The 15852-nt window shown below is 41.1% G+C and overlaps 1 protein-coding gene across 2 annotated transcripts in view; it reads left to right on the top strand.

Moving 5' to 3' along the window:
• The window catches only part of Znf431l5 (zinc finger protein 431 like 5), a 41719-nt gene that overhangs the window by 14275 nt on the left and 11592 nt on the right, over positions 1 to 15852 (top strand).

A 15852-nucleotide genomic window follows, 5' to 3' on the forward strand; every position in this document is an offset into this window, starting at 1 on the left:
GACAGTTATGCTAGGATCCTGTCTGCAAGCATAAGAGAGTATCATTAATAGTGTCAGGGACAGGATCCTGCCCATGGAGTGGGTCTTAATTATGGCCAGTCATTGGTTGGCCAATCTATTCTTCTCTGTTCTTTGTGCCTGCAGTTCTTGTAGGCAGGATACATTTTGACAAAGATTTTGTGGGTTGGTTGGTGTCCCTATTTCTCCTCTGGGAGTCCTATCTGGCTATAGGAAGTGGCCACTTCAGGTTCATAATCCCCCATTGTAAGGTGTCTCAACTAGAGTCATCCCAAAACACTTGGCTCCTACCCCCAGGTCTTTAGCATGTCCTAGATATACTTCCCCCATACTCTCCCACAGATTTCTGTTCTCTCCCCTCTGCTTCCCCTACTTATAATGCCCCTTCCCACCCTCTCTCCTTTCCCACCTAGTTCCCCACCTCCATCCACTTTTGATATCTATTTTATTTCCTGCTTTGAGAAGGATTCCTCCCTTGACCCTCCTTCTTATTTTGCTTCTTTGGTTCTGTGCATTTTAGTGTGGTTATCCTGTATTTTATGGCTGCTGTCCACTTATACTGAGTACATACCATGCATGTCTCTTTGGGTTTGGGTTACCTCACTCAGGATATTTTCCAGTATTATTGTGTGAGGTACAACATGTGCTTTGAGCTTTAGTAATGTTTCTTTTATGAATGTAGGTGCTGTCCCAGACTGCTCCTGTGTTACTGCATCCTGAGGGCTCCAGGCGGGTCTCTTGTTGTATAAGTGGTGGTCTTGCCTCAGCACTCAGTTGTGTCAGAGCTCCTGGACTGTCTCTCAGCTCTGGGTGCAGTAAGAGACCAGAAGGATCCTGTTCCTGGCTGCTCCAGGTTCCAGAGGGCTCTAGGCAGGTTCCTCTTGGACCATCCATGTGAGCAAAAGTGGTGGTCTCCTCTGAGCTCTCAAGATTGTCTGCACTTCTGAGTGTCCAGCTCTCTCTCCCACGGGATTTGGGGCTGTGGGGTCTTTAGAGGGCCATAGATGCTACTGATCTGTTGCATTGGCTGCAGTAGATCTCCTGGGAGACCTCAGACTGTTGGGTCTTCAGAGGGGCAGTCAAGCTGTTGTCCTGTTGAAGCTGTTCTCTGTGGTATGGTTACAGACTGTGGATTCTGTTTCCCAGTGTGTGGCAGAACTCCAGGGAGGCTTTCCGTCAGTTTGGTCAGTTGCCCTGCATGCTGTGGAGGCCCTGGGATGTCTTTAGATTGTGCTGTCCATTGTTCAGTTGCCTTTTGTGCAGAGGGACTCCGGAGATGCCTTCACGTTGTCTTCAGGGGAGCAGACAAGCTGGTGACCAGGTGCTCAGTTGCCCTGTGTGCAGCCTCCTGTGTGCAGTCTCCTGGGATGCCTCAGGCTGTGGTGTCTTCAGGGGAGCAGGCTAGTTAGCAGTCTGCCCCAGCAGAACGCACCAGCCAGAAGGCCTTTCTGGATGTAAAGGCATCTATGGTCTTCATAAAGTTGGGTTTAAGGTCTTTTTTGTTGTACTTCTGCCATGTTCAGTTATTCAGAGCTTGCTGTAGTAGAATGGCTCATTGTGTGTAATTTTAAAAATGCATGCTTCCTCCTTTGCCCGGGCTCATGCTCCCAGCTTAGCTCCCAGATCGAGCTCCTGCCATCCTGTGCTCCACTAGCGTCCGACCTCTTTCTCCTGGCTAGCTTTACCATCAACCACCCTATCTTCTCTCTTTCTCCTGACCACCTTAGCTCCTTGGAAGACTGCTTTATTATTTTAAAACTTGCTAGCTAACACAATTGCTGGGTACAGAAACCTCCAGCCCTAAACTTATAGCTAACCTATATCAGCCATCTGCTAGTGGGGGAGGCTGCTGGTTCTGGTTGCCTTAAGACCTTACATGGCTGTTGTATCCTCTTTGTTCCAAGACCTGGCCTAAAGTGTCCCCTCCTCTCCCTGCATCTGCTCTTCCTCCTCCTGACTTTTTTCTTTTGCCCAGCAATTAGCTTCCACCTTCTTTATTGACAAATCAAGAACCAATGAGGGGATCAGCACCTCCCTCTACGTTTCACCTTCCCTGTCTAATAAAAAATAAAAACTCTTCTCCTGGATATAAAGTGAACAAAACCAACAATTAAGTAAATTACACAGTATGAGGTACAAATGATGTCCAGTCCATCAATTTGTTAATTAGACAAAGTACTCTACCATATTTCCTAAGTGTAAGAATTATAGTTCAATCCCTGGATTATGTTTAGAATTTTAGCCTGAAAACTAGAAAACTATGTCATCTACTCTATAAACTCTATATTAAGCAACTTGAGTTTGATGATAAGACTAAAACTAGTCTTCATCCCCATCAGAAATCCGAGAACGACTAATTACCTGAAAATATAGGAAGCACGGATCATAGCTTTCGAAACATAACCAATTTGTAGAGACAGTTGACTACCCGGACAGTCCCCCTTTCTTAAGAACCCAAGGACATCTGTCTTCAGCCTTCTAGCCATGGAGGACAGACTTATAATGCAGAACTATTTGAAGGACTGCTAACTCTGTCTCAGCAAAGAAAGTTGTCAACTCTTCTGCAAAATATGTGCTTCTCTGGACAGTATTGTGTGTAGATGAAATGGGCAACCTCTGCCCAGGGGCTGCCTTGCCAGTAAAGCAGCCATGCTTGCAGGCGAAGATGCTGAAATCTTTGAACCAAGGAGGGAGTGCTGTCAAGAGCAGCTGTCTCGCTGTCAGATGATTAAATAACATTAAATGTCACATTCTGTGGATTTCTGATGGTTTTGAAGATTATTTATGTAAGTTAAACCTTGACTACCCTCAGCTATTTCTAGTTGAAATATACTGAAAACACTCTTTTGTAATTAAATCAGAACTCGAACATAACCATGACTTTGCTATCTGCCCCTTAAGTTGTATCGCTCAGTCATTTGAACACAGTTTGTAGTAGCAGTCATAGAAGGGCTGGCTCTAAGCTTTGTATTCTTGAAGGAGCTGCATAGGCACGGCGCCTATCTAAAAGTAACGATATTAAAATGTGACTTCAACTTTGCATCAGTTATAAAGATTTCTACCAATTAAGATTATGGCTACACAATCAACTCCACCTATTTTTTCCCTATTCAAAATTATGACCATTGCCAAATTCCCTAGAATGACAACCTTTAAAATAACCATTACCAGACTCCCACATCCAGGGAATTTGCCAGACGGCTTTCCATAACTTCTTCCGGCTGAACAGTGGCAACAAAGGGGTGGGGGTGGGGTAGGAAAATTAGGAGATTTAGTTAGGGCTTAAGAAAGCCAAGGCAGCAATTGTTACTCAGTCTCTGATGCCTACAAGTCTCAGGACTTGACTGAAGCTCTGACTGAACCCCTCTGAAGGGTTGAATGAGGACATCCTGGAGTCCATGACACAGGGTGTTCAAGCAGGTCAGTTCAGCATCTTTGAGGGTGAATCTCACCAAAGCTGTACACTCTGCAATATGCAAATCTCAAAACGGATTTAAGTACCCTCAAGATATCTGCATGGATTGTGCTAGTCTATGTAAGGTGCACAGACTAAAGATGAAATTCTGCTCCTTGTTTGAGCATGTGCAGACAACTTTTTTAATGAGCCAATTTTAATAATAACCAAATATAAGTCTTTATGCCATGCGAAGATGGCACAAAGAATCTTTACCTGTTCTGTGTTGCAGTAAAAATAAAAAAAGTGGTGGAACCGGTTCCCGAGGGTACCCTAGAGGCTACGATCTCTCAATAGTTCTGGCTCAGGTGGGCCATTAAAACTAGCGCTAATTTATCAGAGGCTCTACACTGCTCCCATCTACTTTCTGACTCACTGTCCTTGAGCCATTCCAATATGGCATCCTGTCAGGCTGTCCCACCCTCACTCACAGCTCTCTTGGCTGGTTTCCACCACGCCAGGCATACACATCCCAATTCCGTGGCGGGCCCAGTGCATCAGACCATCACACACTCTCTTGAACTCAATTAAGTTGCCACATGAAAAAAAACACATCACACAATATCCTCTGATCTAATTAATAAGATATAATTTGCCCACCTAGACAACACAAAATCCTGTACATCCATCCCTTATGAATAGTCATAACAACCTGTAATATGTGCAGAGAAGAATCTTAACATCTGCTGCCATTTCTTTCCTCTGCCTTTCCTCGATTCAGCCTCCTCCCTTCTCTAAAACTCTTCTCCTGCCAATCCTTCCTTCTCGTCCAATGATAGACCTCATTCTATCCTGTATTTGCCTTCACCTGCATAATGATATCAACCTACACTTCACCCTTTTTGTCTAATTAAAAAAAAACCCTTTTCTCTCAAATATAAGCTGAGCATAACTATTATCATTTTGTAATTTAAAAGTATAAAATATATCTAACATCCAGTCCAACATTTATCAGTTAAACAGAACATGTAGTTACCCATTCCAGCTTAAGAAAGGCTATAATTTGTTAAATATTCTGGCTAGCTTGTATACTATCTGATAACTATCTAATTAAATATGTATTCTCAGAGTTAAACAGTCTGAGTAAGTAAGGTATGAGACTATAATTAGTCTTCAACCCCATAAGAAATCTGAGAATGACCAATATATATGTAAAAATAGGAAGCCTAACATGGCTTCTAGAACTGAGACAGGTCATAGAGACAATTTTCTACTTGGATAGTTCCCTGTCAGCAACACGTGAGAGCAAGTCTTCAGCCTTTTGCACTAGGATCATCTCACAGACTTTTGAAACAGAATTTCAAAGGACTGATCACTCTGGCTTGGCAGAAATTATCAGTCAATTTTATTCTGTAATGTGCCCCTTTCTGGACAGTATTTAGTCTGTATATGAATTCTTGCCTAGTGGCTGTCTCACCACAATACATCACCTCACCTGGAGGGGAAGATGTTCAATTTCTTCTTTGAATCCACCAAAGGGGAGCTGTTTGGAGCAGACACGTCTCAACAAAAGATAAATAACATTAAATGTCTGATTTTGTGGATTTCTGATGTTTTTGAAAACCACCTATGTAAGTAATCTGGACTGTTGTCTGTTAATTATCTTAATAAATTATCTTGAAAGCACTCTACCAATAAACTTAGAGCCATGAATTTGTTATCTGGCCCTTAGCTCACATGTTTAATCATCTCAGATTAGTTTTATGATAGCAGTTAAGGACTGGGTATAAGCCTTGTATAGTTAAATGTGTTGTATAGGCACAATACCTACACATGAGAGTAGGTATTAATTTTAAATTGATAAGAAATTTATATCAAAGAAAATCTAAACTTGTATCAAATAAATTCTATACCAATGTAAGATTATAACATTATAGCTTAGTAACAAATATACAGATTTCTACCAAATGAGATCGTGACTGTACAATCAATTTGTGCTAATTCCTCCCTATTAAATTATGACCATTTCTAAATTCCTAAGAAAAACAACCTTAGAATAATCGCCTTTTTCTGGAAATCAGTCTGGAGGTTCCTCAGAAAATTGGACATTGAACTACCTGAGGACCCAGCTATACTTCTCTTGGGCATATACCCAAAAGATGCCCCAACATATAAAAAAGACACATGCTCCATTATGTTCATAGCAGCCTTATTTATAATAGCCAGAAACTGGAAAGAACCCAGATGCCCTTCAACAGAGGAATGGATACAGAAAATGTGGTACATCTACACAATGGAATATTACTCAGCTATCAAAAACAATGACTTTATGAAATTCACAGGCAAATGGTTGGAACTGGAAAATATCATACTGAGTGAGGTAACCCAATCACAGGAAAACACACATGGTATGCACACATTGATAAGTGGATATTAATTAGCCCAAATGCTTGAATTACCCTAGATGCACAGAACTCATGAAACTCAAGACGGGTGATCAAAATGTGAATGCTTCACTCCTTCTTTAAAAGGGGAACAAGAATACCCTCGGCAGGGAATAGAGAGGCAAAGATTAAAACAGAGACAGAAGGAACACCCATTCAGAGCCTGCCCCACATGTGGCCCATACATATACAGCCACTCAATTAGACAAGATGAATGAAGCAAAAAGTGCAGGTCAACAGGAGCTGGATGTAGATCTCTCCTGAGAGACACAGCCAGAATACAGCAAATACAGAGGTGAATGCCAGCAGCAAACCACTGAACTGAGCACAGGACCCCCGTTGAAGGAATCAGAGAAAGGACTGGAAGAGCTTGAAGGGGCTCTAGACCCCATATGAACAACAATGCCAACCAACCAGAGCTTCCAGGGACTAAGCCACTACCTAAAGACTATACATGGACTGACCCTGGACTCTGACCTCCTAGGTAGCAATGAATAGCCTAGTAAGAGCACCAGTGGAAGGGGAGACCCTTGGTCCTGCTAAGACTGAACCCCCAGTGAACGTGATTGTTGGGGGGAGGGTGGTAATCAGGGGAGGATGGGGAGGGGAACACTTATAGAGAAGGAGAGGGGGAGAGGTTAGGGGGATGTTGGCCCAGAAACTGGGAAAGGGAATTACGTTCGAAATGTAAATAAGAAATACTCAAGTTAATAATAATAATAACAATAAAAAAAAGAATAACCACCTTTAACTCCCCAAGGTCTAGGGAATCAGGGCAAGGATTCTTCGATGGCTTCTTTAAGCTGTACATGGGTCAACACCCTTGGGGTGGGGCTGTAGGGGAAATGGGGGAGTTGTTTGGCCTTAAGAAGGCCACCCAATGATTGTTGTGACCTCTGATGTCTGTCTTGGCTGGATCTGCCTGAAAGTTCCTGAGATCATGAAACCAAGCAGGCCACTTCAGCATTCTGATGACAAGCTTCACCAAAGCTGCACATTCTGCAATGTATAAATCTCAAAACAAAATTTTAGCACCATTAAGATAACTTTTTTTCTTCTGGTGCTGAGGATTGAACCCTGGGCCTTGTACTTGCTAGGCAAGTGCTCTACCACTGAGCTAAATCCCCAACCTCTTAAGGTAACTTTTTGTTTGATTCTCTTGAATCTAGTTTTTCAGGTGGTTTCCCTCTATCAAATCTGATCCATATAATTCTGGAAGGTGTCTGTCCAGAGCCTAATCACCCTTTTTAAAAACACAAAGACAAAACCTTTCTTCCAAAATACTGTGTTCTTTAGTCTGTAACCAGAAAAGCTTGTATCTTGTACTCTATCCCAGAGGAGTAATACAACAAGACTCAAAATCACACCCATTATAAAAATTAAAACAACTTTTAGAAAAGAGGTAAGTTAAACAATGGTGTATAAGCCTGTTTAGGCTTTTCTAATCTGTCATATCAGGAAATTAAGCCAAAATTCCCGTGGAGCCCACGTTAAGAGAATCTGGGCTTCCTGCTGTGGTAAATATAAAAAATAACCACAAATCCTCGCTAGCCCGCATTGACAAGCCATATGGCCTTTAGTGGGGTAATTCATAAAAGATATTAAACGCCTTCTATCAATTCCAGTACCAAGAAGAAGTAAGCAACTTATCAAATGAGAACTTTAGCCCAAAATACATTAATCAGTCAAGCTCTCCACCCAGGGCGTCAGATTTTCATTTATTAATAACTTCCAATAAAACATGTCTATATTCACTCTGCCTGGTGTACAGACTTCTATTTTTAATAATCTTTTAACTTGTAAATATCACCACACTCTACTTGGAGTCAGTGACTAATTTTCCCTATCTTAGTTCTTAAACACGGGTGAAAATCTCCACTTGATTCGGGCAAACTCTGTACTCTCTTCTTCTAACTATAGAAACAAACTTAATCACAATTCCATTAATACCTGTCATTAAGAATCAGGCAGCTTGTCTAACTAGGATTTTCATCCAGAATTCCCATGGAGCCTACACTGAAAGAATGTGAGAATCCTATAAGACTTAATAGAGCATTATTTTTCTACTATCTTTAGGGCAATTAAACCAAGCCTAAATTAAATAATTTTCCAAACAATTTTTGTTAAAGAAGCAAGCAGCTTCTAATCTTTAACTCTCTGAGCTGTCACTACATATCAGAGCAGAGCAGGGGACCTACAGCCCTCAAGCCTAGGCTGCTTCTGTGTTTCTTTTTTTTCCCCATTTTTATTGGGTATTTCTTATTTACATTTTCCTTTCCTGGTTTCCAGGTCAACATCCCTCTAACCCCTACCCCTCCCCTTCTATATAGGTGTTCCCCTCCCCATCCTCCCCCCATTGCCGCCCTCCTCCCACCAGTCTAGTTCACTGGGGGTTCAGTCTTAGCAGGACCCAGGGCTTCCCCTTCCACTGCTGCTCTTACTAGGATATTCAATGCTACCTATGAGGTCAGAGTCCAGGGTCAGTCCATGTATAGTCTTTGGGTAGTGGCTTAGTCCCTGGAAGCTCTGGTTGGTTGGCATTGTTGTTCATATGGGGTCTAGAGCACCTTCAAGCTCTTTCAGTCCTTTCTCTGATTCCTTCAACGGGGGTCCCGTTCTCAGTTCAGTGGTTTGCTGCTGGCATTCACCTATGTATTTGCTGTATTCTGGCTGTGTCTCTCAGGAGAGATCTACATCCAGTTCCTGTCAGCCTGCACTTCTTTGCTTCATCCATCTTATCTAGTTTGGTGGCTGTATATGTATGGGCCACATGTGGGGCAGGCTCTGAATGGGCGTTCCTTCAGCCTCCGTTCTAAACTTTGCCTCTCTATCCCCTCTTAAGGGTATTCTTGTTCCCCTTTTAAAGAAGGAGTATGCTTCTGTGTTTCTTTTGTTTAAGGTTCCCATGCTTGAGACCTCACGTGACTCAACGTGGCGCTTGTCTCCCTTCTTAGAAAATAAAACTTTCTCTCTAACTCTTAGGCTGATAATCTTAACTTACTAGTGGATTCTTGCCACCTGTTTCGGTATAATTAAAAAAGCAGCAGAACAGGTTCCTATGAGTTCTCACTGGTCTCAGAGCTGAGCCCTCTGGCTGTTTATCTGTCAGCCATCTTCTCCATGCCGATGGACCCTTAGGCAGTAGTTATCATGACAGACACACACACACACACACACACACACACACACACACACACACACACACACACACCTTGTTCTGTGGGCTTTTGCGTATTCTCGCTCTGCTCAGGCAACAGAAACAGATCCCCACGCTCTCAGCCATTTCTTTCGTACACTGCTATCTTTAGCCCTGTAAATCAAGGTTCCAGAAACTTGTAATTTAACAATTAGATTTGTATGTTAAATACTCAATTCACAATACATCCACAAAATAAATTCACTGCCAACTAATGAAGTTGGAAACTGTCCACCTAGACAAGATAAAATTGACCCAGACAACCTGAATCGGAATCATCTTCCTCTGTTGTCTCCTTGGCTCCTCCCCCTTTCCCGCCTTCTCATCCTAGACCTTTCCCCTTTCTTCTCATCCAATGATAGGCTTCGCCTTGTCCTGGACCCGCCTTGTTGCATAACGACATCATCCTACAGTCCTGTTTGATTCTCTTGAATTTTTCTAGTTCTTCAGGGGGTCTCCGTCTGTCATATCTGATCCATATCACTCTGGAAGGGGTCCAGAGCCTATTCTTTTCTGTAAGCACAAATGTAGCGCCTTTCTCCCAAAATTACATGTTCTTGAGCCAGTAACCAAAAAACCTTTTAGCTTGATCTCTCCCAGAGGAATAAAAATATAACCACAAAACTCAAAATCATATTCATTTTGATAATTAAAACAAACAAATGAAGAAACTAAACAAATACTGTATGAGCCTATTCTTAAACTTCTAATCTGTCACGCCAGGAAGTTAATCCAGAATTCCCGTGGAACCCACGTTCAAAGAACTAGAGTTCTTGGGCAAGACTTCTTCAAAACTCCCCTAAAGCTGTTTTACATTGTATCTAGCCTGTATCTGTGGTTGGAGGCAGCAGTCTTTCTTTTCTGCCTTCGTCAGAGCAGCCATTCTCTGCACAGTAGGGAATCCCAACCCCTTTGTAATAGTTCTGAACTGGGGGAAGAATTCCCAACTTGCCCTCCAACTTGCCCTCAGCTAAATCTGTATTCTCTTTAAAAACAATTAAACCAAACTTTGGAATTCTATCCTATGCCTGCTTGTAGGAAGCAGGCAGCTTTTACTGTCTGGCTCTTGGCCTCAGAGCAGCCATCCTGTCTCTTTTCACAGTAGGGGATCCCAGCATCTATGAGCTCAGGCTCTCCTGTGTTCCTTTAAATTTCCTGCCTGCTGGAGCCACCACAGGACTCACTCCACTTGCTGAGAAACCGATTTCCCGCCTCCTAGACTTATATCACTGAGTGTGATCTATCCGACATTCCTAAATTAATAGTGGATTCTTGCCTTCTACTTTGCACGCGGTCTGTTGCTTGCCTCCTATTCCAGAGTGTGGTCGAAAAGACCTGTTTTCCTTCATCCCTTCTCTTCCTCCTCAGACCTAGAAGTCCTACCTTTCCCTTCACCCAGCAATTGGCTTCTGCCTTCTTTATTGACCAAATCAGGAACAAATTAGGAAACCAGATTTTGGTATCAGCTCCTCCCCCTAACAATTGTGTTATCTGGAAAGTTGTAAAATAATAAAGCAGTCTGGTGTTTTTCTTTCCGTGTTTTTCTGCTAAGAAAGAGAAGATGGGGTGGTTGACCGTGGCTTGGTAAAGCTAGCTGGGAAGAAGAGGTTGCTGGTGGAGCGCAGGCTGGTTGGAGCGTGATTTCTGAGCTAAGCTGGGAGCACAGTCCTGGTAAAGGAGGAAGCGCGCGTTTTTAAAATTACATGCAACAATAGCTGGTGATATATTTCTCTGGCTTTGTTAACTGTATTGTTACGCCGATGTGTAGGCATCTGGGTTTCGGGTGATTATCGATTTAGGTGCTCATTTATGGGTTTGTGTTAGATCGGTGTTTTACCTGTTTCTTTTTCTCTGACATTCGTGGTATATATATATACATATATATATATATATATATATATATATTTTTTTTTTTTTTTTTTTTGGTTCTTTTTTTCGGAGCTGGGGACCGAACCCAGGGCCTTGCGCTTCCTAGGTAAGCGCTCTACCACTGAGCTAAATCCCCAGCCCCACGTGGTCTATATTTGAGCAGGAGGTCTTGATACATATTGGGGAGCGGAGTTCTGGATGGAGGTTTGTGGCCTCTAGCCCAGCAGGGCATCTCCACCTGTGTTAGAGTCTGGACGTTTCATGGGCAGTATGGCCTCAGGTTCATCAAGGGATGCCTGTCCCTGGTAAGTGTCCTGATGTGGTAGAGCAGGGGGTGGGAGTATAGGGATAGGGTGGGTAGCCTGTCTGGTTTTCTAGAAGCTGAAGACTGTGGTTAGGCACAGATGTCTGTCTGAGAGACCCAAGAGAGTTGGAGAAGTTTTCATGAGAATGGCCCCCCTTTATTTAACATAGTATTATCAGAAGTTGGGTAATATTGATCAAGGTCATTTTTTTTCTGTGTGAGTTTCCTTAGGTCTTTTGATTAAAATTGACTATATATATATATGTGTGTGTATATATATATATCTTTTGTTCATGCCTTCTCCCCGTCCCCTTACTTTCTCACAAATATTGTATAATTCCTGATTGTTGTATCTCTGTGATAAGTATAGAAATCACACTGTGTCAATATGTTTTCTGCTTTGCATTTGGCTTTGAGAGTAGCTTTCTCGCTACAAGTTGTTTGGAATTTCTTTGTATTGTATTCAATTTATGCGGTAAATTCACCATACCCTACATCCGAATCATGATGACATTAATAAAATGTAACCGATTGTTTATTTACTTCTTTCTTTATGTTTGTTATTATAGTTAACTTATGAAAGACATTTAGATTATTAGATAAAATATACTATGGAGTTTGGGTAAGTTTCTCAGCACTTATTCTTGTTGAAGGTGACCTGAGTTCAGATCTGAACATCCAAATTGGGAAACTAATAACTACTTGCTACTCCAGATCCAAGGGAATCTCACACTCTTTTTCTCTGATGTGTCACCTGTGTACACATGGAAGGCTTCCTATCACACACACAAACATACACACGAAAATGTTGGCAAATTTGTTTTCATAGTCTTTATGACTTATAAATCAATTGGAGCAAAACAATTTGCTTTAGGTGGACAATGCCAATGATCTACTCTTTCTTCAAAAATTTGATTCTTTCCTTTATCATAAGAGAAATAGATACTTTTAGCAGTCAGAACTATTTTCTACAATGTTGTAACATCAGAATTCTCCACGCGAATATCTCCAATTTTCTTGGAACCGTCCTCACCTAACCCGTTTTTATCATTGCAATGGAGAGACCTAGAGTGCACAGTATATATAATTGCTAACAAGTGATTTCTTTAGTTTTGATTTTGATTATGATCTTGTAGTTTTCATTTAACAGATGTTTGTTGGTATTTCTTTAGGTCTTCATTTACCAGTGTGGTCATCTATGTTCTGTGATTTTTTATTAATTATACATCTAATTATATTGTTGTTTCGCTAGAAAATGGACCCTCATCTATATTTGTATTTTGAAACTTTACTATTTGATGTTATGAGTTCCTTGAACTTGTTTGGGGATTTTCTATGGAGGAACTGTTTTCATTTTTTGATCTTTGAGACTGCATTTAAAAACAATTTTTTGACATAACTGTGTTTTCCAGTTGTTATTGTTAGGGTGTTTAATAATTGTAGTTGGTTTGGGCTAGTGATGCTTGTATTCTTATGTTAATTTGGGTCCCCCAAAATTGTTTGCACAAGAGAGTCCACAGGTAAGACACTGAGGGACCCTGCCCTCAGTTAGTTCTGATTGGTAAATAAAAATGGCAGTAGCCAATAGCTGGGGAGAAGAGACATTGCTGAGTTTAGGATTCTCAGTCTTGGGACCTGAAGGAGGAGGAGCAGTGAGAACAGAGAACCTCCATGCTGGGAGAATGTGTAGGAGAGGAGAGCTACCATGCCTGAGAAGAGTGCAGGACAGAGAGACATAGCCATCCTGTGAAGGAGCCGGGAGAGCAAGCCCAGTTGAACAGCTCTCTAGGTTCAGAGTAGCCAAGATAGAACACAGAATTTAGTAAATAGTAACTCGAAATTATCAGCCAGAGGTAGTGGAGACTAGGCAGTGGTCCAGCTATTGTACTGCCTAAGGCATATTAAAATATAAAGGCTGTGTGTGTGTGTGTGTGTGTGTGTGTGTGTGTGTCTTTAATTCAGGAACACAAACTATTGAAACAAGTAGGGAACCTGCTGATGAAATTTATTTATTAAATATTTATTTCAACAAATATTTAAATGATATGATTAACACATTGGTCTTATATTTTTAAAGCTTTTAAAAAATATATTATTGTTTCTGTGTCTTGGTTAGCTTCAACTCTCAATAAGACATAACCTAGAGTCATCTCAGGGAATATTAGTTGAGGGCATGTTCAGACGAGAATGGCTGGTTGCTATGTCTTTGAGACATTTTGTTGATTGATGATTGATATGAGAAGGGTCTTCCACTTAGGGTGTCAATATCCCTAAGCACCTATGGCTGGTCTGGTTACGAGTACTAGGTAAGCATGAGTCAGTGAGCAAGCAATAGAGATAACCAGGAAACATTTCCCTCCTGAGTTTTACCTTCAGTTTCTACCTTGAATTTATATCCTAAGTTTCCACAATGGTAGACTGTGATCTGGCAGTATCAGTCAAACAATCTATTTGCCATCTGAGTTGCTTTTGGGTACAGGATTTAATTATAGCAACAGAGAAGCAAGTTTGAACAAAAACTCCTATCCCGGAAGTGATTTTGTTGCTGCAAAGTACATAGAAATGTTGTTTTGGAAGAGTGTAGAAATACCAGAACTTTAGATGCCAAATGCCCTCAAGAGTAGTGTGCAGAAGTTAATTCATTATTCTGGCAAGACCTAGAAAAAGGGAGTTTCTAAAGTAGTGCAGACAGTGGAGGTTGGGGTTATAGAATTTCAGGGACAAATAGAGTTCAAGAAAAATTAAGCTAGAGGTCTTTTGTGTGGTATTTGCCTTCAAACTCTTTCTTATTGTCCCCATGTCCTATGCAATTGAATATGATGGAATTTTAAAAAAGGCTGATTTCTTAGATAAAATGTTGATTCTGATGGACAGTTATTACTGATGACTCATATAGGTTTGTAGGAAAAAGGAACACGAGAGGGGCTTAAAGATATAACTAGTCTGTGGTTTGTAGAGTAAAACACTACTCTGTTTCAGATGGCATTCAAATGCTAAAAACAAAGGCAGGAATATTCAAGGAAAATATCACCATTAAAGAGAAGACTCTCTGTCTTGCATTAGAAGCTTAGGAGGGCACCCTAATGGTAAGACTCCATTCAGCTAAGCATTCAATGTATAGAAGGAACAGGCAAAGTGCTTTCTAGTCCCGGAAGCAACTTCATTCAGAACCTGCTACAAATGTAGCCAAGTGTGGCAGGGTCATTTCCAATCCAGAAGACAAACTTGACAAGATCACCTTTGTTGTTCTGATTCTGGAAACAAGAAAGTGGCAAAAGTTAAAGGTCATGGGTTTCCCCTCTATGGCTCCAGTTCAGTACTGTTGCACTCACTTATGTTTGGCAAAGCGAGAGCCTCAGTGAGAAAGTGTAAGACCTCGTTTTATGAAGTTGTGGATATGAAGCCTGGTTTGTATCTTGAAACCACAAGATGTTGAGATACCTAAGCTGTAAGATATATGACATGTTGAGCTGACAGAGTGAGTGGAAGTAGCAAAAGAGAGGGAGGGAGGTAGGTAGGGAGGGAGAGAGAGAGAGAGAGAGAGAGAGAGAGAGAGCGCACATAGTGACCTGGGTCAACAGTAGTATATTGAATGAAAAACCTCCCAGATAGAAGTATGTATTTGAACACTTGTCTCTCATTGGCTGCTTTCTTTAGAGTGCATATGGAGTCTTTAGTAGGCAGAGCCTTGCTGGAGGAAGTTCCCCATTGGGGTTGAGATCAGAATGTTTATAGCCTCCCCCCCATTATCATTTTATTGTGCCTACTTTCTTGTCGTTGAACCTGATAATCCAGCTCTCACCACATGGTGCCATGCCTTTAACATGATCATGCACTGTATTGCTAAATAACATAAGATACAGGAGCAGCATTGGCTTTTCACTGATAAGCCATTTGCTAGCCTGATAATATATATGTATATATATATATATATATATATAATTTTATTATTTCAGCTTAGTTTTTGAAGATAAGTTTTGTCTGTGTGGCTTTGGCTGCCCTGACATTAACTCTTGAGACTTAGTTGATTTCGATCTGTCTGATTCTGCCTTCTAAGTTCTGGGATTAAAGGTCCATGTAAAATAACTGGCTTTTTTGTTTTTGCATTATTGGCTGATAGCCCTGGAGTGGAGGTTTTTGTAGATGTCAAGCATATGCTTGTGTTGAGCTTCACTTACATCTTATATTTTGAACTTGGGCTGAGGTTATATTCTCTCTCACAAAGTGATGTGAGATATATATATATCATCCAAGCCTCCTAAGTCATTGGATTGGATTGAAGGTGCATGGCATTTTTCTTACCTTTTATATGTTTTGATTGTTTTAATGAATACTAGTGTTTGGCCTGTATGCATGGAAAAACATGACACATTGCATATCTGGCATTTACAGTACTCAGAAGACAGACTCAGAATCTCTAAACTCAGTAAATGCTACTAACTCCTGAGCCATCTATTCTGCCCAGATTCCTGCTTTTTTTTTTTAATAATGATCTAAGTATATAGTGCTTACATTTTCATCACTTCATCTCTATCTGTGTAAACATGCGTTCTCCTTTATTAAGATCTTAGTAATCTCATAGTTTGAGTTGTGACACTTCACACTTCTGGGAGATGAGTAGTGAGAC

This window comes from Rattus norvegicus, chromosome 16, assembly GCF_021556685.1.
Source record: "Rattus norvegicus strain SHRSP/BbbUtx chromosome 16, alternate assembly SHRSP_T2T, whole genome shotgun sequence".
Classification (NCBI taxonomy): domain Eukaryota; kingdom Metazoa; phylum Chordata; class Mammalia; order Rodentia; family Muridae; genus Rattus; species Rattus norvegicus.